Source organism: Quercus lobata, chromosome 4 (genome assembly GCF_001633185.2).
Source record: "Quercus lobata isolate SW786 chromosome 4, ValleyOak3.0 Primary Assembly, whole genome shotgun sequence".
Taxonomy (NCBI): domain Eukaryota; kingdom Viridiplantae; phylum Streptophyta; class Magnoliopsida; order Fagales; family Fagaceae; genus Quercus; species Quercus lobata.
The window spans coordinates 75191032-75203440 of record NC_044907.1 but is presented as its reverse complement, the minus strand read 5'-3'; positions in this window follow the sequence as shown (position 1 = coordinate 75203440).

The window sequence follows — 12409 nt, the reverse complement described above, 5'->3', positions numbered from 1 at the left end:
AATACATCATATAACTAGAGTACAATTATAAAAGGGCCAAATCTTTGTAGTTGTAAACTGGGGTTATAAACAGCGAATACTAGACACACACAACCAATATGGGATAAATATCCCTATTTACTCAATTATCCCTATTTACTCAATTTTTTTAAAAAAAAATTCTTAAGATAATTAATTATACTAACCTCCTGGCATGTTTGTCAAAAAAAAAAAAAAAAAAAAAAAAAAACCTCCTGGCATGAACTCAAATGATACATCCTTAAAAACTCATTTCTTTTGTTTTTGTATGCAATCATAATTTTTTTTTTTTTTTTTTTTAGGGGTGGTTTTAAATTAAAACCTCACATTTTTAGATGTTTCAAATTAAACTCTACGCTTTCAAAAATACTTAAAATCAAGTCATACACATATTTATGATTATGTTTTTAATGGAAAATTCTTAAAACAAAATGATGTTATTTGATTATTTCCAGCACATATGTCTGTTATATGTGGAGATTATTTTACTCTAAATCATGTCACATCGTTTTGTTTAAACATTTTTCATTTACGAAATTACTTGTATTGGGATGAATTGAAATGTTTTTAAAAGTGTGTTTATAATTGGAAACTTTTGAAAATGTATGTTTAATTTGAAATCAACTCTAAACTATGAGATTCAGGGTAAAAAAAAGTCGTAAACTATGAGATTTAAAATGCAATTTTTATTTATTTATTTTACTTTAGTGTAAAAATAAAATCCTATTTAAAATCTACAAAGTGTTTGCGTACGCATAAATATACATCTACTAATTAAGTTTACACGCCAGATGAGCTTAGTCATTGTTCTAAGCTCCATTGTTACTGACATCATTGCAGACACAACTCCATTGTCAATTATAATACTATAGATCGAGGACTTATGTTGCATTGGACTTCCCAAGCCACCAACCCAAGTTTGACACACATACCTCAATTATGCAAAGATCTAATCATCTGTAGATATCATTCAAGAAGAAAAGGATTATATTTTTCCACAATACTATAAGTTTCAAATGTAGAATGACAGGTTGGAATTCTTAAGCTGACCCAAACATTTAACAAACTAAATTTGGGTTGTCTTAATGTTGACAGTGGCAATTTATTCAAGATCTATTAGTCCAAGTCAATTAGATAAGCTCGAAGTTTTTAGTAAACATGCATGCAGAAAAGTTTGATGAAGCTGCTTTTGGCTTTTTTTCCAATGGTGCTTAAGAAAAGCAAGGCCTAACATATATATATAAATTATAATCTCACAAGTCACAACTTGTTAATTGTCGATAACTAAACGATGTTTTAATCTTTTGTCTTTTTTTGTGAAGAGCCATAGACTATTTTGGTCGCTTTGAAAATGCTATAAACTGCATGCGGTAACTTTTTAAAAGTGGCTGAAGTTTCTCATCAAACATTGATGGTCTAATAGATCTTGGTCCTAATTAAGTACAAACAAATATGACAATCAGCAACAATGGAATTATTTGGCCAAAAACAAAATAGCTTTTACAGCTTCTTATAATTTAGGGTCGCTATCAATTCGATCCCTCATTTATTAAGAATTACAATTTATGCTATTAAAGATGACCATAGTGTCAATATGGTCCTCTTGTTAAGCTTCGCCATATTTTCGCCATTAATCTGCCCAAAAACAACATCATTATAAATAAATAAAATAAATTAAAATAAAAGAAATGCAAAGAAGAATCCAAAAGTAACAATTTTTTTTAGCCTTTTTCCATCTCAACAAATTATGAATCCCAAAAGGCTCGATGACTGTTAGGTTTTTTTGAGATGATTGTTAGGTGGTCGCGATGAATACTAATTTTTTGTCATATGTCAACTTCACTTGATCGGTCTTTGTTTTTGTTTTTGTTTTTGTTTTGTTTTGTTTTTTTTTTTTTTTTGTGTGTGTGTGTGTAAATCTCGTTATTTTATCACAATCACAATGTATAGTAACTTAAAAAATAAAAATAAAAATAAAAATTAACATTTCAGTATACCAATCAATGTCATACGTGACTGTCAATCCTTAGAAGCCAATAATACTTCTCTCTCTTAACAATATTGTGGTCTATAATTTAATCTTTGCATTTGTGTGGATATGTCTTGATTCGGACTTTGGATGTTAAATTTTATGGGCTTGTGATCTTGTGTTCTTTTGTTTGTTTTCTACGTTTGTGTTCTTGTATTTAAAATTTTTTGGATTTGTGTTCTTGTAAGCTCAAATTTAAGATGAACTTTATTTGAATTCATGTGTTTTTTTTTTTTTTTTTTTTTTTTTTTTAAATTTAGTTCTGTTTATTTTTGGGTTAAAATTGATAAAGTTTTTTATTAAAAAAATTAGATGTTAACCTAACATTTATTATTACTATTATTATTATATTATAATGATCACAAAGGCACTTTGTGTGCAAGGTCATGTAGGCACCTTCCGTGAGTGAAATGACGATAAGAACTAATTTGAAAAACATACATATATATATATATATATATATAAAAGCACCAAAATAGGAGTTTTAAAAAATATGGATCAAAATAAGAATTGGCCTAAAATATAAGGATGAAAAATATATTTTTACCTTTAGTGTGTGTTTGGCAAAAGTTAAAAAGCCAGCTTAGTGAGCATTTGGATACAGCATCTAGCGTTTGTAGTCTAGGACCCACGACTATAGTAGCATCCATTAAATGCTTAAGATTGAAGAATGCGTCTATCAATGGGTCCCATGCATTGTTTACGGAACCTACAAACCTCTTTGACCGGCAAAATTTTCATTAGAATGTGTCTGTCAGTGGGTTTCATATACTGTTCAGAAGACCCACAAGCCTCCTTTTTAGCAAAATTTTCATTAAAAATGAGTCCAACGATACTATTCACACATTTAAAAATTATTTTGCTATAGTATTTTCAATTTTCAACAATAAGCGATATCCAAACGAATCCTTAGTTTATTATTTAGCTTACTTCTGCTACTATTCATAGGCCTCACTACACTTTTTGGTATTATTCATGGATCTCACTATACTATTTTAGCTAACTTTTACCTTTATTTATAGTATTTTCAACAAAAAATTTTCAGTTTTAACAAAATAAGCAGATCCAAAATAGACCCTTAGGGTGTGTTTGGATACCACTTATTTTGTTGAAAACTGAACATACTGTATCAAAATAATTTTTAAATATGTGAATAGTGCCGTGAGACCCATTTTTAATAAAAGTTCTGGTGAAAAAAGAGGTTTGTTGGTCTCATAAACAGTGCACGGACTTACTGGAAAGCACTGAAACGCGTTTCTCAATGAAAAAAAAAAGCGTGAAACGCTAGATGTGGACTGCATTGTAGCCGTGGGTTCCACCTATGAAAACGTCAAACACCAAAATGCAAGAATAAAAACACTTTCGAAACGGGTATTTAGTATGCATTTGGATATTACTTATTTTTAAATATGTGAATAGTGCCGTGAAACCCATTTTTAATAAAAGTTCTGGTGAAAAAAGAGGTTTGTTGGTCCCATAAACAGTGCACGGACTTACTAGAAAGCACTGAAATGCGTTTCTCAATGAAAAAAAAAAGCGTGAAACGCTAGATGTGGATTGCATTGTAGCCGTGGGTTCCACCTATGAAAACGTCAAACACCAAAATGCAAGAATAAAAACACTTTCGAAACGGGTATTTAGTATGCATTTGGATATTACTTATTTTTCTGAAAACAGAAGATTGAAAACAATAAAAAATGTTTTTTCGATTACTGTTTATTAATGAATATATTGTTTATATGCTTGATTGCACTATTAATATTCTGTAAACAGTACACAAGACACTAAACTTAAAAAAATAAAAATAAAAAAAGGATCAGCCAAACCCAGACTTGGGAAGCGCGTTTTGCGCTTCCCAAACTCACCCTAAGGTTTGCGAATCAAAGTTTGAACATTAGATTTGTGAATTTATTTTTTCCTTTCCCATTGTCAAGGAATAAGCAATTACGTCAAAACAAAAGGTAGGAAAGCCAATGAGGTGACCTTTCTACTTTTTTTTTAAACGGGAGAATTAAGCTATCAACGCAATAAATTATTACTCTATATATATATATATATATAAAATAGTTGAGGTGTCAATTTTTCATAGATAAAAAAATAATAAAAATTTATATAATAACCCATCAAAATTAAAATATTAGTGTTGTAAAAAAGTAGTAATATTTAATTATATTCAATAGAATTTCTCAAATTTACGAGCAATAAAAAAAAGACGGCCAAAATATTTTTATCTCATATTGTTCATCTCTACCTTTGTGAAATTTGTACGGCTTTGCACTGCGGACCACGCGGAAGAACGCAAATTAGACGTAGCAATGCGTGTTCATCTGCGGTAGCGTCTGGCACACGTCATGTGCGCGTAGGCATAGGACACTAGTCTGTACTATTAGAAGGTACACCACAAAATTATATCTTCCCTCTTTTTTTATTTATTTATTTTTTTCTTAGCATAAATTAAAGGTTGTTGGCATCACTTTATTAATCTTGTAGGTTTTGATCCTAACTTGAAAGAAGGTTTATGAACACGTACTTGTAGAAGGGAATTGGTATTCACTTGTGATAAGGGAGTAAATACCAACCTCCCTTTCCCAGTAAAGGCATAAGCCATTAAGGTCATTCATAGTTAGTTGAGTTAAAAATTTAGTTATTTGACATCACAAAAAATTACTTTATTTATTTTATCTATATATATGCTGCAGCAGTAGATATATTTTAGCTTTCAATAAAATAAAATAATATAAATACCCCAATAAAATAATATATCTTACTATCCAAAAAACATCTATAGCACCAACCACAGCCACCTTTACCATTAGCCACAGTCGCCACCACCACCACTAGTCCACAACAGGAAAAAAAAAAAAAAAATCCAAATCTCCAATCTTTTTCCTCAACGTAGACCAAACAAAATCACCAATCACAAACAAAATAAAAAATCACCAATCACAGAGCTAGGATTCGGTGAGGAGGACAGTGTCGGCATGGGTCTGATCAATGGAAGAGAAGTGGGCCTGAGGCGGATGGGCCTGATCGACGAAAGAGAAGTGGGTTTGATTGGCGGCTTGGGACAGCTGGTGGGTCGGTGATGTCGAGCTTTGGTGGCGGTGACGTTGAGGATGAGTCGGGTCGGTGGTGGTGAAAGAGTGAGCTTTAGAGAGTGACATTGAGAGAGTGAGCTTGAGGAGAGAGTTTTAAGAGAGAGCTTCAGATAGATGAGAGTGGCTGAAGAGAGAGGCACGGTGTGAGAACAAAAGAATTATTTTAATCCCGGGTTGAATAAATTTTTTTTTTTTTTTTTGTGTTTTGGTGGAGCTAAAATAGTTATTTAGCTCTAAAATAGTTATTTAGCTCCACTAGTGCAAGTGCTCTAAGGGTTCGTTTGAGATTTGCTTATTTTGCTGAAACTGAATTTTTTTTTCTCCTGAAAGTACTATAGATAAAAGTAAAAGTTAGTTGAAATAGTACTGTGAGATTCATGAATAGTACCAACAGTTCTGGTTTTGGTGCTATTATACGCAATGAGAAAGGAGAGGCTATGGCAGCCATGGCAGCTAAGGGTCTGGATGTGTTTTGTAGTACAGAAGTTGAACTACTTACTTGTAGGAAAGCGATTGAGTTTGCAGTGGATGCGGATTTCTTAGAATTAGTTATTGAGGGAGATAATAGTTCGGCTATGACAGCTATTTCATCACTGAAGATTGATCAATCCTTGTTAGGGAATGTGGCTGGGGATATTCAACATTTGATTCGTAATTTGCAGTGGGTAAGGATTGATTGTGTTAGAAGAGGGGGAAATTGGGTCGCTCATGTATTAGCCCAATTTGCTAGGAATATTACTGAGGATATGTATTGGATGGAAGATGTTCCTCCAATAGCTAGAGAAGTTTTGTACCAAGATGCTAATTTTGTTGAGTAAATGAATGATATACTTCTGTTTCAAAAAAAAAAACTATTGATAGTCATTTTTATATTTTATTAACTTTTTAAAAAAATTTGTAAGAATATAATTAGGTATAAAATGTAAATTGTCCATGTTTATTTATTTATTATTGTAAAGAACTTTTTTTTTTACTATTCATTTATTATAGACTCTTTGGTTTTGACTTTTTTCCCAATGGTGCTTAATAAAAGCAAGGCCTAACATATATATAAATTATAATCTCACAAGTCACAATTTGTCGATAACTAATCGATGTTTTAATTTTTTGCCATTTTTTGTGAAGAGCCATAGACTATTTTGGTCGCTTTGAAAATGCTATAAACTGCATGTGGTAGCTTTTTAAAAGTGGCTGAAGTTTCTCATCGGACATTGATGGTCTTATAGATCTTGTGTTTAAATTTTTTTGGATTTGTGTTGTTGTAAGCTCAAATTTAAGATGAACTTTATTTGAATTCGTGTGTGTGTGTGTTTTTTTTTTAGTTCTATTTTTTTGGGTTAAAATTGATAAATTTTTTTATAAGGAAAAAAAAAAAAGATGTTTACCTAACATTTTTTTTTATTATTATTATAATGATCACAAAGGCACTTTGTGTGCTAGTTGTACACTCCATATGTCATGTAGGCACCTTCCACGAATGAGATGATGATAGGAACTAATTAAAAAAAATTAAAATATAAGAATCAAAATAAGAGCTTTAAAAAATATGGATCAAAATAAAAATCAGCTGAAAATATAAGGATAAAAAATGTATTTTTGCCTTTAATGTACTTCAAAGTGTGAACATAGATTTGTGAATTTGTTTTTCCTTTCCAATTGTAAAGGAATAAGCAATAAGGTTAGCTTCCGTCAAAACAAAAATTAAAAAAGCCAATGACTTGACTTTTCTATTTTTTTTTTTTTAAATGGGAGAATTAAGCTATCAACGCAATGAATTATATATATATATATATATATATATATAGTTGAAGTGTCAATTTCTCATAGATAAAAAATAAAAATTTATATCATGACCTGCCAAAATTAAAATATTAGTATTGTAAAAAAGTTGTATTATTTAATTATATCCAATAGCATTTCTCAAATTTATGAGCAATAAGAAAAGGACAGCCAAAATATTCTTATCTCCTAATATGGTTTATCTCTCCCTTTGTGAAATTTGTACGGCTTTGTACTGCGGACCCACGCGGAAGAACGCAAATTAGACGTAGCAATGCATGTTCATCTCCTGGAGCGTCTAGCACACGTCATGTGCGCGTAGGCGTGCATAGGACACTAATCTGTACCATTAGAAGGTACCCCACAAAATTATATTATCTTGCCTTCTTCTTCTTCTTACTCTTTTTTTTTTTTTTCCTTCCTCCTTAGCATAGCTGCATAAATTAAAGGTTGCTGGCATCACTCTATTAATCATGTGGGTTTTGACCCTAACTTGAAAGAAGGTTTATGAACATGCAATTGTAGAGGGGAATTGGTATTTGCTTGTGATAAGAGAGTAAATACCAACCTCCCTCTCTAGGCAGAGACAAAAGTTATTAAATGGGCTTTATGGTTAGCGAAAAGTCTTGAAGCAACTTTTATGATTGTGGAAAGTGACTCTAAAGACTGTGTTGACTCATTAGCACCTTCTTGCAAAAACGTTCTTTGGAGAATTAGAGGGATTGGCAGTGAAAATTTTAACTTGATTTCGCTTACCTCTTGCTGTCGTGTTATCTGGGTCTTTAGGGGGGCAAATAAAGCAACTCACTCTTTAGCTAATTGGTCTTTTTTGAACAATGTTTTTGGGTCTTCTGATGTAGGTTTTGGCCCTTCTTATTTTGAGCTTATCATTAAGGATGAGGCTCTTAAATCCTCTGTGTAATTTTGTCATTGTTTGGTGAATAAAATTTCATGTTCATCAAAAAATGAACATGTACCTGCAATCTTTCAAAATTACAATCAACTCCATTTGGTCATGTAACATTTACCACTTCAAATTTTTTTATCAAAATTTAATTATTTTTGTAAGGGAAAAAAAAAAAAACTTTCCCTTATGTCAAATTCAATGTCATGTTAAACCAAATCCTTTATAAAGTATAAACTATGAAAATCTACACCATTTGTTCATATTAGTTAAGAACGACTATGAAACAACTTATATAGTGGGAGGAAAATTTTGATTGGCAACTTTTAAGTTAAATTGACATCATTTTACCATGGCCCCATGAGTGAATTGTCTTCTTCTCGACATTAAAAAAAGATAATAGCAAAATAATATACAGGGAGGAGAGAACGCTACAGAGAGGGAAACTTTTAACAATTCTCAAATTGCCACTTCATACTACCAAGCCTATGTAGTACTTTTGAAACAACCAATTACAAGGGGCCATGTGTTACTTAGCAGACTTATTTTTATTCAAAGAATAAAAGAAATTTGCCAAACATCATTAAATATAAATTATAAATAATGTGTAAGAGCTAATAATGTGTTGACACATATTGATATTTTAATTTTAAGAGATATAAGTAATCTAATTAAATATTGCTATATGTTACTTAAAATTAAGACACTCAGAAAATCATCACCGCACACTCTTAGTGCGATAGTCACTCCACAAATATAAGTGTTTGTAAGGTGTGGAAGGTAAGAGCCGGGGTTCAAGTCTCCAGGAGGGAGTATCACACACATATACACATAGATTAGGTTAGAGCAGAATTTCTATCTTGTAATTAAAAAAATAAAAAATAAATAAAAAATAAGACACTCAAAAAATCAAATGCGGTCATGTGTTTGTTGGAGAACAAGAATTAAAATCATTCCATTTAAATTATAACACGTGTCGCCAATTAAATCAACCAAGTATCACTGAACCTCCTTAACACCCTTGTAAATAGAAGCACTTATTAGCAAAGTTTTGAATTCCGTGCTACTTTGGCTAGAATTTTTTGTTTTGGTGGGTAGACCGGTGCAAGTAAGAGTATTCTCATCAGCTCTCTCATAAAAAATGTCATTTTGACACACCAAAAACCTACTTTATCATTTTAGCATATCATTTTACAATTCATCATTTAGAGCATTAGCATTGGAAAATTCCAATGCTATTCTATTTTACCATTCTAAAACACTACTTTATCAATATACCATACCATTTTACAATTCCTCTACATCCCAAAACTCTATTTTTATTAAAATATTATTTTTTAACCCATTCTTTATTATTTCTTCCCAACTGTTCAGCTTATTTTCCTAGGCTTTTCAACAGCCATTTTTATTCCTCTCTCCCAGCACCGATTCAACACACAACACACACCCATTATACAACGATCAACCTATCCAAACCCATCATCACACCCACACACACACAAACACAAACACAAACATCAAACCAGCAACAAAGCCACGCACAAACACAACCCAGCAACAAAGCCACACACAAACACAACCCAGCAACAAAGCCAAGCCACACACACAAACACAAACCCATTCAAAAACCGGGCCACCGATCAAAAACCCAGGCCAGGCCACCGATCCACGCCGCCGATCAACCAATCCACACCACCGATTTGAAACCCAAGCCACCGATCAAAAACCGGAGCAAACCCATTAAAAAAAAAATCATCACCAGAGCAAACCCATTCAAACCCATTCAAAAAACATCATCACCGGAGCAAACCCATTCAAAAAAATCATCACCGGAGCAAACCCATTCAAACCCATTCAAATAAAATCATTACCGGAGCAAACCCATTCAAACCTATTCAAAAAAATATCATCACCGGAGCCACCGGAGCAAACCCATCCAATAAAATCATCACCAAAGCCATCGGAGAAAATCCATTCAAAAAAATGAGAGAGATGAGAGAGCAGAGATGAGAGAGAAGATGGAGAGCAGAGATGAGAGAGCAAACCCATTCAAAAAACATCATTACCGGAGCCACCGGAGCAAACCCATTCCAAAAAAAACATCACTGAAGCCATCGGACCAAATCCATTAAAAAAAAAATGAGAGAGATGAGAGCGCAGAAATGAGAGAGAAGACGGAGAGCAGAGACGAGAGAGAGAGGGGCACAGACAAAATGAAAGAAATGAGAGACAGAGGAGAGAGAGTAGAGATAAAATACTATTTTTTTTATACAATTCTGCTACAGTGCAATTCTAAAGATAGAATTGCACTGTAGCAAGTATTGTAAAAAATTTACAATACTTGCCTTTACCATTTTCTGATGTAGATGGTTTTAAGCTTATAAATGCTAAATTTCCCTTAGATATAGCATTAGCATTTTCCAATGCTAATGCTCTTATCACATCTTCTATTCTTTAATTCTATATATTAAAATAATATATTCCAATATTAAGATAACATTAAAAAAACCAACAATATATAAAAATACAAAATAAAAAAACCAACCACCTTCACCACAACCCACAGCCCACCCCCGCTGCCAGTAACCATCAATGCCCCACCCACATCCCACCCACCACCGTCTCACACCAGAAATAACACAGCAGAACACCAAAACCACTACCACAGAAAAACAAAAACAACAACAAAAAACACAACCCAACCGCATCCCACACACCCACCCACTACTGTCGCTAACCCACCCACCCATCAACACCCCACATCCCACCCCACCACTATCTCACACTAGAACCACCACAGCAGAACACCAAAACCACCACCACAGAAAAACAAAAACAACAACAAAAAACACAGAGATCGGCATCAGGTAGCGCGGCGAGGTTGAACGGAAGAGAAAAAAGCCACCCACTGCCGAACCCACCCATCAAATCACTGTAAAAAAAAAAAAAAAAAAAAAAACCCCACAGCAATAAGATCGGCATCAGGTGGCGCGGTGAGGTTGAACGGAAGAGAGAAAGCACCCATTGCCGAACCCACCCATCAAATCACTGCACACACACAAAAAAAAAAAAAAAAAAAAACCCCACGACAACAAAGATCGGCATCAAGTGGCGCGGCGAGTAGGGCTGTAATCGGTTCGGTTCGGTCGGTTTTTTTCTATCTAGCCAACCGAAACCGAAATTTTCGGTTTTTAGAAGTCTCATCCGAAACCGACCGAAATAGTTGAAAAACTGTTGGTTTCGGATTGTTTCAGTTTCGGTTGGTTTTTCGGTCGGTTTCGGTTCCTTAACATTTATTTTCTAAGAAGGCAAACAAAGAAAAAAAACAAAACCAGAATATAAAAAAGAGAGAATAAATTGAAAAAATAAACAACCAAGCACATGGGTTTTTTCAAAACATTAACTTTCTTTGCATATAAAAATTGAAAAAATAGCATTTTTTTTTAACACGAAAAAATAGCATTGATTCAATATTAAACAAACCCAGAATGGCAGAATATAAAAAAGAGAGAAGAAATTGAAAAAATAAACAACCAAGCACATGGGTTTTTTCAAAACCCTAACTTTCTTTGCACATAAAAATTGAAAAAATAGCATTGATTCAATATTAAACAAACCCAAAATGGCAGAATATAAAAAAGAGAGAGGAAACTATGGAGAAACTAAAGAGAGAGAGGGGGTCACCGTGAATATGAAAAGATTAGCCGGCGTGTGGAGACCAGCTTGTGGAGGCCGTGGAGGCTGGTGCAGGAAGGCCGATGTGTGGAGGCATGGAGCGATGAGAGGAGGAGGGGCTGAGGGCTGAACTCTTTGAAAGACAGAAAATTTTTTTTGAGAGAAAGAGTTGAGGAAGGGGGCGGCTGAACTGAAGAAAAGAAAAGAAAAGAATAAAAGATGGGAGGGGTATTTCCGTCTTTATGTCATGCCCTAGGGTTTTAAAAAATTAAATAGCAAAAAAACACAAGCCCCCACGCGAAGGCTCGAACCTGGGATCACTAGCAAAACTACAACGTCGCATACCACTAAGCCACTAATCAGACACGTAACAGAGTTACCTAAATATATATATATATTCGGTCGGTTCGGTTTGGTTTCGGATGAAAAAATTCAACACCGAAACCAAAACCGAAAATTTCGGTTTTTAAAAAATGAAACCGAAACCGAACCGAACCGAAACCGAACCGAAAATTTGGCAACGGTTCGGTCGGTTTCAGTCGGTTTGTTCGGTTCGTCGGTTTTTTGCACACCCCTAGTGACGAGGCTGAACAAAAGAGAGAAAAGCAACAACAATGAGAAGAAAAAAGAGTGAAAGAAGAGATGGGTTGATAGGAATGTTTGAGGAAGAATGAGAGAGGAGAAAAAAAAATGAATAAAGTGATGAGAGAGGAGAGAGAAAGATGAATAAAAAAATAATAAACGGAAATGGCATTTTCATCCATACGCTCTCAAAAACGAGAGCGTACTGTAGCATGTCTCATAATTTTGGCACATATAACACACCTGATAATGCTCTGTTTTTTATGTTTGATGTGCCAAATGCTAAATATTATAGCATTTAACACATTTAGTACACCTGATGGT